Source organism: Physeter macrocephalus, chromosome 19, assembly GCF_002837175.3.
Source record: "Physeter macrocephalus isolate SW-GA chromosome 19, ASM283717v5, whole genome shotgun sequence".
Taxonomy (NCBI): domain Eukaryota; kingdom Metazoa; phylum Chordata; class Mammalia; order Artiodactyla; family Physeteridae; genus Physeter; species Physeter macrocephalus.
In genome coordinates, this window is record NC_041232.1 from 47,722,479 (window position 1) to 47,736,635 (window position 14,157).

At 38.0% G+C, this 14,157-nt stretch overlaps 1 long non-coding RNA gene across 1 annotated transcript; it reads left to right on the forward strand.

Annotated features, from left to right (window-relative positions):
• The first annotated feature begins 10,403 nt into the window (after positions 1 to 10,403).
• LOC129391602 (uncharacterized) lies at positions 10,404 to 13,632 on the forward strand. The gene is made up of 3 exons (XR_008616022.1): positions 10,404 to 10,677; positions 11,022 to 11,402; positions 12,500 to 13,632. It is a non-coding gene; the product is annotated as an uncharacterized lncRNA (long non-coding RNA).
• Positions 13,633 to 14,157: the final 525 nt, after the last annotated feature.

A 14,157-nucleotide genomic window follows, 5' to 3' on the forward strand; every position in this document is an offset into this window, starting at 1 on the left:
AGGGAGAGAGGGAGAGAGAGAGAGAGGGAGAGAGGGAGAGGGAGAGAGGGAGAGAGAGAGAGAGAGAGAGAGAGAGAGAAAGAAAGAAAGAAAGGAAGAAAGGAAGAAGGAAGGAAGGGAGGGAGGAAAGAAGGAAGGAAGGAAGAAAAAATAAATTAAAAATAAAGTTATTAAAATAGAAAAAATTATTAATTTTTTCTATTTTAAAAAGAGCAAAAGAAAGAAGAGAGTAACTAAACCAAAAAACAAATCCACCAATGATAACAAGCGCTAAAAGCTATACAAAAAGAAAAAAAAATGGACAGACAGAACCCTAGGCAAATGGCAAAAGCAAAGCTATACAGGCAAAATCATACAAAGAAGCATACACATACACACTCACAAAAAGAGAAAAAGGAAAAAATATATATATATAAAGATAAAAAGGGAAGAGAGCAACCAAATCAATAAACAAATCTACCAATGATAATAAGCTCTAAATACTAAACTAAGATAAACATAAAACCAGAAACAAATTAGATGCAGAAAGCAAACCCCAAGTCTACAGTTGCTCCCAAAGTCCACCACCTCAATTTTGGGATGATTCGTTGTCTAGTCAGGTATTCCACAGATGCAGGGTACATTAAGTTGATTATGGAGATTTAATCCGCTGCTCCTGAGGCTGCTGGGAGAAATTTCCCTTTCTCCTCTTTGTTCGCACAGCTCCTGGGGTTCAGCTTTGGATTTGGCCCCGCCTCTGCATGTAGGTCGCCTGAGGGCGTATTTTGGGAAGTCTGAGGTCTTCTGCCAGCGTTCAATAGGTGTTCTGTAGGAGTTGTTCCACATGTAGATGTATTTCTGATGTATTTGTGGAGAGGAAGGTGATCTCCACGTCTTACTCCTCCTCCATCTTGAAGGCGCCCTAAGAAAGAATGTTAAACAAACTATATTACTTTATTACATATCTGTGGATGAATCCACATAAAACTGGTACATTTAGAGTTACCAAACGGTTATAAATATAATGAAAGAAGAAATGTTTACCTGAGATAATTACACTGTGAGGAAACAGATTTGATAATGGTGTGCTGACTTTTTCTGTAGGAGGTGAAATTATTTTCTTGGTCCTTCAGGGAGTCACTCTTCTTATTAACAAAGAGCATGCCTTTTTTTTCCCCAAAGCCCCACATCCTTAGGAACCATTAAGCATGATTTAAGTTGTCAGCAGATTAATTCGAACTTTTTACCAATAAACTATTCACATTTTTTCCTCCAATAATGAGTGAAGGAATATGAAGGATGTGTGGAGTGTATTCACATTTGATAGTCATTTTTATCATAACACTGCAAGCACATATTCTTAAACATTTATCACTGGACTACATTAAAATTGGTAGCAGACAAAAGAAATGAGAGGAGAATCATTATCTAAATTCCTAAAGTACAGAATCATGTGGCTATGACCTTTAATTAATATAATGCTTTATACACAAGAAAGTCTGTCATACATGCCTTATATTGTATAAGTGTTTATTTTAAATCAACATTAAAAGCCATGTGTATGTAAGATGCTGAGTCACACATATTTAAAGCTTTTGATCTTTGACCTGGAGAAGACCACATTCCAAATGACAGATGCACTGAAATATGCATACAATGTGAAAAGACAGCAGAGTATTGTCACGTTGTACTTTTCCTCATACCTTGTAGAATTTCTTCATTGCCACCTTCTCTTAAGCAAAAGTAACTAGCTGTTCCAAAACATGGGCTGGTTTTATAAAATGATCCTTCATAGCTTCAAGGTAGATTACCTATGATCTCAACTGACCTCAAGAACACTACCGCAGAGCTACTAGCCACTCAAGCAGACCAAATCTGGAGATTATTGAAAGATGTATGGATAAAGCCTTTTATTTTCCTTAAGTGAATTCACTACCCTTCAAAGTTTGGGGTTTGGATGAATAAGTCCAGGGGCTGCTACTGCTGTCTGGCACGAAAATACAGCATATTAAAGAATGTCTATCAGGTTACCTTGCAAATCAGATCCCTTTCCAATCTAAAAATGTGGTATTGAGCTTGTAGAACCTCATGTTTAAATATAAAGTTTTTCCTTAAAAAAAAAAGCTTAAGACAAATTACTTTTAAAATATAAATACTTATTGATTCTCTTTATCAGTGACTGTTGTGTTGTCCTACATTCAGTACTTTTTTTCACTCCAACCAATTTATTCTCCTCTGAATAACAGACTCATCAATCAAACAGTTTGTCTCTCTCCTGCCTTGAATGTGCTGATTGACCCATTTTCTTCTAACAGTTAGTCAGGCACAAATACATATTATGGTCTGGGTTTTGTTTTTGCCTTAAAAAAAATTCACACCAAGCAAGGTAACTGAAAGAAATGTTAGCTTTTCCGCCGGATCAGGTTGAGTTTTGTTTATTGCTCTTTTGAAAGCATATTACACAGGACTCATTTGCTTCCCACTTTCTAAGCAGTTCTATGGAGGATGACAGAGTGGGTAAGCCTCAGACCCGGCTTCCATTCAGGAGAGGGTTTAGGGAGGCTGTGGTGACAGTGCAGAGAAGTTCCTCCAGGCTGGCTGCCTGCCTACTTAATACCATGACACACAGAGCTGGACAGGACTACTGACTCTCCAGTGATTCCACAAAGTGGATAATGAAGCAGCTCTATTTACTGCCTATTAGGCAACTAGGCCAGGACAATCAACTGTAATCACAGCTAATGGGTCATATAAATTGGATCATGCAGACCAAGGATCTAGCAGAAACTTAACTCCTTTCCTAGAATTTATTTTGCCGAAATATACTCAGTGTATCGAGTGTTCATAGGGATGTCCACCCCATACCTGCAGCCACGTAGAGAAGCTGTGAAGAGGAGACCAGCTTTCTTCCAAATGGGAGCACTGCCTGCCTAAGAGGATTCCATTTGGGATGAATCTTTCTAGCAGCCTTCATATTTTACAGGACCACTCAGAAACTCTTCTCCGGGGTTCCCATTCACTCTTATAACCATGTGTGGCCTATAATTTCTTTCAGCAACCAATAGTTTCATTCAGGACCTAGTTTTATGATAGAGTCACTAGCCCCATCGTTGAAGTCAAATGAAGCCTCTTCTCTCTACAAAGGTCTGAAGGATCCCCATTGTTTTATAACTAACTGAGTTGAGTTTTATCTCATGTTGGTCCATAAGCATCCTGTAGGCAGCAACTATGGAACTTGACTTTCTATTATCCATAGTGCCCAGAAGAATGCTTTGCACATAATAGATGCCAAATGACATTATAGATTTCAGTAAATTAAAAACCTAATGCTTGACATGTAATAGTGAACATAGCTAAGAGATTTTGGAAATCAGAAGAACCAGTTCTGCTTTTCCTACACACAGAAAAATTATTTGTATTGTTATGGCTATTACTTTATCCAAATACCTAACTGCAATTAATTACACTTCCTTATGATATCTTCAGAATATGTATGTAATTAGAAAGTGGCTCGGACATAAAATTTTGTTTTAAAAAGTTTTATTGACAATTGATATTATGTTCCTCACTTTCGACTTTGGTGTTTACAAAATTTTAGATAACCAGAAGTTTCATTATGGTTTCATCACCTTAACACAAGACCAGTCCTGGTTCATGTATTATCAGTAATAATTTCCTTTAATCTCTACCAAACATGTTCCTTAAAAAAAACCTTAATTCAATAATGCTAAATATTAAAATAAAACTTTCCTATTTCCATTGTTACAATCACATGGTACCAGAAGGGTCTCAACCCTCAGTGCTAGTTCATTTACTTATTCTAAAATAGGTGTATTAATGCCCAGCAGTGCTAGTGCCTCTCTGAACAAATCGCCGTCTGTCTATATACACATGACTCATATTCTTTCCTTTCTCTAGTGATCCAAAAACATGTTTATTCTATTCCTTTACATCTACATCTGGGAGTCTTATTAGTAGAAGTAAAAATAAATAACTTAGCTTAAATAACTCAGCTTAGCAAATCTGTCCTCTCCTGCAAATTCACACTTACTATCCAGCACTCTGAAAATCCCTCATAGTTATTTTAAAAGGTTTGGCAATTTTGGAAATTTTAATTAGTTTTTCTGATCTTTAAATATTCTTATTTTATATAAATACCTAACATTAAATTAGAGCAAATATCTTAAGTGGGGAAAAATAGCATAAGGGATGCTAGTGAGTACCCCATTAATATCCCTCGACCTTACCACTTTGTGCATGTGTCCAGCACCTGTGTTCCTTTCCCTAAGGGCTTTTTCTAGCCACTATGCAGCAGGTCAAAAATGCCAGGGAATTAGCCTCCCTCTACAGGAGCTCTCCACTAATGTGGAAGGGAGTTAGTAAATAAATACCCCAAATCCCTTACCCTGGAGGGGAGCAGATAACACGGAAGTGTGTGTTCTACCTAAGCTCCCAAAGGACCCCCCCGCCCCGGGTGGGATTGCACCCAGTAGCCCACAGTGGTACCTGGCCGGACAATGTACCTTTTCATTGGCTGTCATTCCTCCCTGTCTTACTGCCCAATTCTCCTACTGAGGTTTGCTTCACCTCCCAAATAAACTTTTTGCACTCAATCTTTTTCTAATAGTCTACTTCTTTGAAAGCTTAAATTAAGACAGTGAGATAAGAGGTCCTGAGAAGCAGATCCTCAGGCTGGGACTCTAGAACTGAAAGACTCACCAGCCAAAAGACAATGAGGGGTCCATTTCTGTTGGTAAGTGGAGTGATAACAATCCCACACATGCTGTGGCAACCCAATTAATAAGCCACTCGGCAAGAATGAACTGGGGCATGATACAGATGGAAGAGGATGTATTGGATGATGCAGTAGCTCCAGCATTTAGAAGATTTGAGGGTAACAGTGATTAAGAATGATGAAATTGACTTGTTGTTGTTAAGTGCAATTGAAGCTCTGAAGGAAGAAAAAGACAGGCAGACTCATGCTCCTACCAACTTAGCTCCTGTATTCCTTTGCCTGAGAGCATTCTTGGCCACTGAAGCCATTTTGCCCTTGTGTGCAGTAGACTTAAAGTGCTGGGAATTAATGACCTCCAAGAACAGCATTCAACCCATGAGCAACAGGTATTGGCGTATAAATACCCCAGCTCCCTCACCCTTATAATAGATGACTCTGAGATGCATGTTCTACTCTGGTTCCCAGAGTTTCCTCATTGGCATTAAACTCCAGTAGCCCACAGTGATAACTGGATTGATGATACACTTCTTAATAGCTGACTTCATTCTCTGTCTCCCTTCCCAGTTTGCTTTACATCCTACTTAAACTCCAGTCCTAGTCTCAGGGTCTGCTTTGGGGGACATCCAGATTAAATCAAATGGTCTTATCCATCATTAATATGACTTCAGTGTTGCACCTAAAGAACCAGGCAAAGCCATGAGGAATATGCAGAATCCAATCAGATATTATTTAAATATTTATAGAAGTTTGGGCCCTATCAGGTTAGAAAAATATGAGACAAATTCAGAATAGACTCAAGGGATAAAGAGATTAGTTGACTCCTATTAATTGGTAAAGCAACTGCAAGGAGGAAGAATTGGATTTTGTATAAACTGAATTGGGACTTGAGTGGGCTGAGATACTACTCTTGTCAGGACCTGTTAAAGCCACTATACACAGGGCTCATGCTGCCCCAAGGCCTTGGCAGTGTCTCAGGACAACAAACATCCTATGAACCAAACAAAATTACATCAGATATGCAACCTTGTCCATCTAAGAAAGTCTTAGTAGAGTAACCTCAATTTACTGGCTTGAAATTTTTCTCTTTGTTCCCCACCCACCACCACCCCACCCAGGAAAAACTTTTAGATTAAGGGAAGAAGGTGAAAAGGTAAATTCAATATATAATATTCTTGTGCTAAATGTTAGAAAAAACATATGTGTAATTGGCATTGAGTGTAATAATGGAGAATAAAGGATCAGTCAAATGAATCTTGTGATTCCTATTTTAAACATGCAGTTAGGTAATTCATTTAGACTTGTGATTTTAAATAGAAATATATAAAAGAATTATGGACTTATAAGTAATATTGTAACATTCAGAATAAGTAATATGTTTAGAATCCTCATGTTTATAAATATAATTTAATAGATTTTAAGAATAATTTAAATGCCTGGGAAGGTGTTTTTTCTTATAATTTAACTGCTTTTAAAAAAATTAAATATATTAAATTTATGTATACTCCTTAAAATTTTAAAATAGACTAGATTTATAAGCAGAATAATTATTTATAAGTTCAAATTTGAAAATGAAGGAAAAACTGGGGTTTGGATTTGCAACTTTCATAAATCAAATATTAAGTTTTACAAATCAAAGCAAGTATAAATTGTCCTGCTCTCAAAGACAACCAAAAGACTCACCCTTTCAAGAGTGGGATGCAGTGAAACCATGTTTATAACCACTATGGACTTTGTATCTTAAAAGGGGGCAGTCTAGAGCCCCCAAGTCCCCTGAATTACAAGTTCTCAATGATTTGCATTTTCAACCCTCGCACCCTCTTGTCTGAATTTCCTCTATCTACTGCCTGATTCTTTTTGGAATTATTTTCATAGTCTTCCTCTCCAGGCCACAGTCTCAGAGATAGTAAAAGGACCTCCAATTGGACTCTGCAACTGTGATCAACCCTACAAACAGCCATGCTAATGACATTCTCTACACCTCAACCATCCACAAGTTAAATCACATGGGAACTTTGTATCTCCTTTACTTCTTTTCCCCCTCCTTAAAATGATCAGAATAATGTCATTGTCTATGTCTGTTATCCTGATTAACTGAATTTTTACAATTATATGAGGGGAAAGTATCAATTCCTTTAAATAAATAAAAAAAACTGTTTTATGTTCAGGATTTGGGGTGTATGCGGGGATTTTAAAATTTGTTTTCTTTGTTTTACCTTAATTACTTAGCTAAAACATTTTCTTTCCTTATTAGAAGGAATCTTTATTTCAGTGAATTTCCTAGAAGGTTACAGGGCATTGTCCAGGGAAATAAAACAAAGCACTGCATTGCCCTGTTTTTCTAGGTAGTTCTGAATAGTAATGGTTGTATTTGCTTTACGTAATGGGCTTCTCAAAAAAAGATAAGTAAAATACTTAAACTTTTAAAAATGTTGGTCACTGTTCACTGCCATAAATCAGTCAGAGCTGAGGCTAAAAGAACCAAATATTCCATCTCTCTGATCCACTGCCACTCTTCTATAAAATGGAAGCAGCAGGCAGTTGAGAATTCCCAATCTGCCCCACCCCGAATCCAAGCCCAAATCCTGTGGCTGCCAACTTCATCTGGAATCTCCGCGTTGCTTGGAAATCCTGTGACTAAAACTTAGAAATTCTTCTTTTATGCTTTCAAGTTCCCAAGTCTGATCCTACTCCTTAACTCTCAGCAGATGAACCTACTAACTTCACCAAGAAAATAAAGACTATCCCTTATCTTTCCTTGCACAGCCATCCAGCTAACGTGTCTTGAAGCACTAGGCAGTATGCTAGAAAGAATATACCTGAGAGAAAAGTAAGATTCAGTCTCTGCCTTCCAGAAATGCATTGCCTAGTGAAGAGGAGGATGTGGGAAAAAATAATTTAAACAAAAGATAGTAAGTGTAGCTGAATGAGATGGGACTGTAATTCACAGTTTTATAAAAGCAACTGGAAGTAAAGTTTTATAAAAGCAGAGTTGTATAAAAACAACTGGAAGTAAAAAATGTAGTTACCTGGGGTTTTTCCCTGAATTCATTCTAACTACTTCCTAATGTCTAATTTATGATCATTCCCCTATCTTTAACTTCTGCTGGATCCCTTTTAGAAAAATGTAAACGCTAAGACACATTCCAAATCATTTTTAAAATCCAAATCAGTCTAATAAATTATAATAGTGCTTAAGACCTTAGTTCCTAGGATAGTGCATTGTTGAATTATTTACAGCATGATGTGAGCGCAAAATAAATAGGGCTTTTTAAACACCAGTGAATCACAATGGCCTCAGGTCACCAAGGACCATTTTTAGTGACAGGAATATATATGTGAACAGAAAAGTGGTCATGAATTGATGACCATAACCTTGAACCAGGGTTCAAAAACTCTACAGTTGTATTCTGTGTTTGCTAATGACACAGATCATAACTTCATGCAATAAAACTTCATTTCATTTCAGCCCTTTCTTTCTAGTCCAGTGGAAGTCCACCTCTACCACTAACTACTCCATGACAGCACGCATGTCTCTTGAACACTAAAAGGATCATAATAACCTGCCTAACTCACATAAATATTATGGGATTCATATCACATAATAGATCCAAAAATATGTTTCGAAGTTTTTAAAAAATACTACATAGAGGAGAAAATGTATGATATTATTATTATTAATACTCATGTGTGGAAGAGCCTGAAATAGTAAAATTGGTGGGGTTGATTTTGAAACCATTTGAAACTAAAGTAATAAAAAATGACAGAGTCCAAGAAAAAGACAAATAGACATTGAAAAGTCATCTGTTTCTAGGCCATTCCAAGCAGTGATCTACAGATCCTTTGAAAGGAAAAGATTTGCTCCTATTTCCAATATGTGGAACTAAGTGTTCTGTATCAGTCTAGTTTATATCAGTTTTAAGCAGTACAGCAAAACCAAGTTCTAGGTTTTTTAATTTCTTCTTGAACCATTCCAAAACTACAGGGACATCCAGCTCACTGTATAGTCCTAGGAGTATGAGCCATATCCTTCCAAGTGTCCTGAGCATTTACATTCCATCTTTCTTAAAAATAACTTTTATCAAATGTAAAACATCATATTTTTTCATCAAGTCTAAATTATTATTGAATATAAGATACACCATTTTTTTAATATACACTACAAAAGAAAGTTCTACTATACTGTGACATGCCATGACACATTCCAATTCCAGAGATTTTGAAATGAAAAAAAAATTATGTCTTAGAATCAATGAATATAATAATTACTGTCTTATTATAAAACGAATCCGTATTTGTTGAAAAATTGCCAAAGACTCTGTATTAGCAGAAACATGGTTGCAAGTAACAGAAAAACTAGATTAAATAAGAGTTTGCGTAACTGGAAATCCATTGGAAGGACAGAGGTTAGGGTTGGTTTAATTCAGGGCCTGAAGGCTATCTCAAGAGTAATTTCTTTCCACACTCTGATCTGCCTTCCATGGTGTCAGCCTTCCTGAGACAAACTTCTTTCATGGTATGGGTTCCAGATGTCCCATCTGCAAACCACTCCACACTGGAGATAGGGCTTCTATCCTGGCACTCCAAGCAAGAATTCTGAAATTCCCCTGTACTGTTAAGACCATCTCCGTCATCTCACCTCACCTGAGCTGTAACAGTTGCTTAGAAAATGCAGGGCTTCCCTGGTGGCGCAGTGGTTGAGAGTCCACCTGCCGATGCGGGGGACACGGGTTCGTGCCCCGGTCCGGGAAGATCCCACATGCCGCGGAGCGGCTGGGCCCGTGCGCCATGGCCGCTGAGCCTGCGCGTCCGGAGCCTGTGCTCCGCAACGGGAGAGGCCACAGCAGTGAGAGGCCCGCATACCGCAAAAAAAAAAAAAAAAAAAAGAAAGAAAATGTACATGAAAAGTACACGGACTGCATGGGGAAGGAAGTAATACCCAACCGGAAAATCTGCCTATTGCTAGAAAATAAACAAAAAAACAAAAAACAATGGGGAAGGGGGAATTGCTTGAAATCTGTGATGGTTAATTTTATGCATCAATTTGGCTAGGCTCTGGTGCCCAGTTGCTTGGCCAAACGCTAGTCTAGATGTTGCTGTGAGGGTATTTTTTAAGATGTAATTAAAGTAGATTACCCTCCATAATGTGGGTGGGCCTCAAAAATGACTGAGCTTTTCCACAGAATAAGGAATTCTCCTCAAGAATGCAACATCAACGCTTATCTGCGTCTTCAGCCTCCTGGCCTGCCCTACAGATTTCGGACTTGCCAGCCCCCTCAATCATCCTACAAGTGTGGGAGCCAATTCCTTAATCTCTCTCATTCTCTCACTCTCCCCACCCCACCCCCCAGGAATACCATTTTAAAATATTTTCTCCAACTTTATTTATTTACTTTTTTATGCATAAAAACATATGGAAACATTTTACTCAAATGACATCACACTGGATATGCAAGATTCAGAACTTTTGTGTGTGTGTATGTGTGCAGTACGCGGACCTCTCACTGTTGCTGCCTCTCCCGTTGCGGAGCACAGGCTCCGGACGCGCAGGCTCAGCGGCCATGGCGCACGGGCCCAGCCGCTCCGCGGCACGTGGGATCTTCCCGGACCGGGGCACGAACCCGCGTCCCGTTCATCGGCAGGCGGACTCTCAACTGCTGCGCCACCAGGGAAGCCCCAAGATTCAGAACTTTTGAATCTTGGTTTTGTCCCTTTATTTGTTAAGGTGATCATTTTTCCATGCCCTTAAATATTTTAACGTGATTTTTTTTTAGCAGTTACCAAATAATCCATCACATAACTGAACTATAATCCATTTAACTGTTTGACTGTTTCTGGGCTTTTGGATGATTTCATTTTATTCTCTAAATACACAGCCCTCTCTCCTGATGTGAAAAGCCAATTAGGAGCCACTGCTGGAATCTGAGGCCTCCAGAGGTCAGGACCAAAAGGGTTGCGCTTGGCAGGTATACACTCATCTCCTGACTCATCAAGTTGTATAAATTAAATATGTACAGCTTTTTATATGTCAAAGAAAAGTGTTGCACTTGGGGCTGGCTAGAGCTCATTATGAATAAAGAGTGTGTTGCCAATGCAGCGTTTAGCCAGAATGATTCTGACCTGGCATCAAAAAATATCACTCTCTGGAGATAACCACAAAGATCTGCAACTACCATGAAGGTCTTTGGGGCAGTGACGTAGACCTCTGGTCCCTGCTCCTAAGACATCATCACTGTTAAGGGCATACATTTGCTTTCAAGTAACATAGTAATGTTTGTGACTTGTCCAAAAATCTGTTTACTCTTGCAAGATCCTCAAAAGAATGAAAACAACAACAACAAGGAAAATAAAAGGAGGAAGATGAGTTATGAATGGGCCTGTATGGAATCTCAGTAGGAACATATTCTGTATCCTATATTTACTCATTCACACTCCTAATTATCAGAGAAAACTGAATGTGCGCTCATGAGTGGTGAACGGAATGGACATTCTTGAAGAACAAAGAAACATATGGCCGCCTGGCAGACCACACCAGCATTTCTCCGAAGCACAATTGCCTGGGGGGTTTCTGGACCTGAAACCCCTGCCACTGCAGATTTCACTCTCCATCCATTACCCTCATTGACAGAGGGCCTGATGCAAGTCCCCAGAGACAACATGCAGCTCCCAGCAGCTGGATTTCTCTGAAACAGTTAAGTGCCATTTTTCCCCAATTACTCTTCTCAGACTTTAGATGGAGGGAAAAAAACGTTTTGTGAAATGGTGAGAGTAATGACAACAATTAATCTGCGGCTGTGGTAAAGTGCAATTTTAGCAAGGCATTGAAATGCATCATATGATTATAGCGTTTCTTCAAGAAACGGATTTCTAGGTCTCCTGTTCTAGTATTTTAATATATTTTATGAATTTCCTTTTTATTTATTTACTTATTTGTCATATTCTGGAGATAACTTTGCTTTTGAATGCTGGGTTTTAGTTTTAAGACTATACTTAAGCCTCCTACCTGAATATCGCTGGCAAACTCACGTAAAATGTATTTGAGGTCTTTAGAATATCTGTAAGCTGAAAGAAGATTGAAAAAACTCCCAGGTGCTGAAAGATTAAAGTTGCTATACGTGTGAAAGGAACGACCTCGCAATAAACTTATGCTAAACTGAGTTTTAAAAAACATTAGTGGAGTGGCTAAATTATAGATAAATAATACAATATGGTAAAGAAGATTTAGATTTTTTTAAAGGAAGGGAAATAATTCAAATCAACACATATTTATGAGTCTACTCTGTTCCTTTATTTATTTATATATTCATTCAATCATTCAAAAATATTTAGTTATCATCTATCATGTCCCAGGCACAGTTCAGCACACTGGACACGGAACAGTAAACAAAACAGACAAAAATTCTTGCCCTCATGGGGCTTACGTTCTAGTGGAGAGAGATGTGCCCCTGAATTAAATTCCAATTTAATGACGATGACAGTGCATAAGTGCTGGAGATGTTAAATAATAAAAATGTCACAAAACCACGATATAAGAAATTTCAAATTTTAAATAAATGCTTATTTGGCATTATTTACTTATAACATCTTATTTATGAGGTTAAAAATAGAATTGTATGAAACTTGAAAATTAAACTGCTAAATTATCCACAGATTCTTAGTAAGTATTGGGTTGGCCAAAAAGTGCCTTTGGTTTTTAAGTAAAAATAAAAGACATTTTTCATTTTCACCAAGAACTTTATTGAACAATGTATTCACCCTTTTGTTCCATTACCTTCTGTCATTTTTCAGGCAACTTCATAATTCCACCTTCCCAAAACTTTCTATCTTTTTGAGCAAAGAACTATTCCAGGTGCCTTTTACAGTCTTCCAGGGAATGAAAATTTTTTCCATTAAGAGAATTCTGTAAAGACCGAAATAAATGGAAATCCGAAGGTGCAGTGTCTGGTGAATACGGCGGATGAATCAGAACTTCCCAGCCAAGCTGTAACCGTTTTTGCCTGGTCATCAAAGAAACATGCGGTCTTGAGTTATCCTGATGGAAGATTATGCGTTTTCTGTTGACTAATTCCGGACGCTTTTCATCGAGTGCTGTTTTCAGTTGGTCTAATTGAGAGAGGTACTTTTTGGAATTAATTGTATGGTTTTCCAGACGGAGCTCATCATAGAGGACTCCCTTCCAATCCCACCATATACACAACATCACCTTTTTGGTTCCGAAGACTGGCCTTCAGTGTGATTGGTGGTGGTTCATTTCACTTGCCCCACAATCTCTTTTATTCCACATTATTGCACAGTATGCACTTTTCATCGCCCGTCACAATTTGTTTTAAAAACGGAACGTTTTCATTGCATTTAAGTAGAGAATCACATGCAGAAATACGGTCAAGGAGGTTTTTTTCGCTTAACTTATGTGGAACCCAAACATCAAAGCGATTCACATAACCAAGCTTGTGCAAATGATTTTCAGCACTTGATTTGGATATTTTGAGTATGTCGGCTATCTCCCACGTGGTATAACATTGATTGTTCTCAGTTAATGTCTTGATTTGATCACTATCAACTTCAACTGGTCTACCTGACCATGGAGCATTGTCCAGCGAGAAATCTCCAGCACGAAACTTCGCAAACCACTTTGGACATGTTCAATCAGTCACAGCACCTTCTCCACACACTGCACAAACCTTTTTTTGTGTTTCAGTTGCGTTTTTACCTTTCTTGAAATAATAAAACGTAATATGATGAAAATGTTGCGCTTTTTTTCCATCTTCAATATTAAAATGGCTACACAAAAATTCACCTATTTTGATAAGTCTTTTTTTAAATGCACGCTGATATGACAGCTGTCACAATACAATCTCACAAAATTGTTTCTAATGAAGTTAAAGCCAACTAAGTGCTACTAGAGCCATCTTACAGAGAAAAAACAAACGAACCTTTCGGCCAACCCGTTATAAGGTAAGGAACTGGGGGAAATGGCATTATATGAAAGGCATCCTTATAACTGAGCTTTGACATCCAACATGCTTTGACAGGTTGGTCAATAAACAACATGGAGAGGATGGAGGACATCACACCAGAGTTTCACAATGTTCGAGATTCCTGAAGAAGGGATATATGTACAGCAGAATCAGAAAACATTCACAATTTCTACAGTATAATAAAAGAACTGGCTGATGTGAACAACAGGGTTTTAGGTGTGGAAAGACAGAATGTGGCACAGACTAAGGGGAGATCAAGATGGCAGAGTAGGAGACATGGAGCTCATCTTCCCTCACAAAAACAAAATGGGTGTAAGAGAGAGTGACTACCTTACAATAAACTATAGCCTCAATGACACTTGAGAAATAACAAAATAGTAAAAAGAGTAAACATGGAAATTCACCAAAGGACAATATACTTTTAAAGAGGTTAAGTAGAATGCAGAACTAGCCTAAATGTCAAATTAA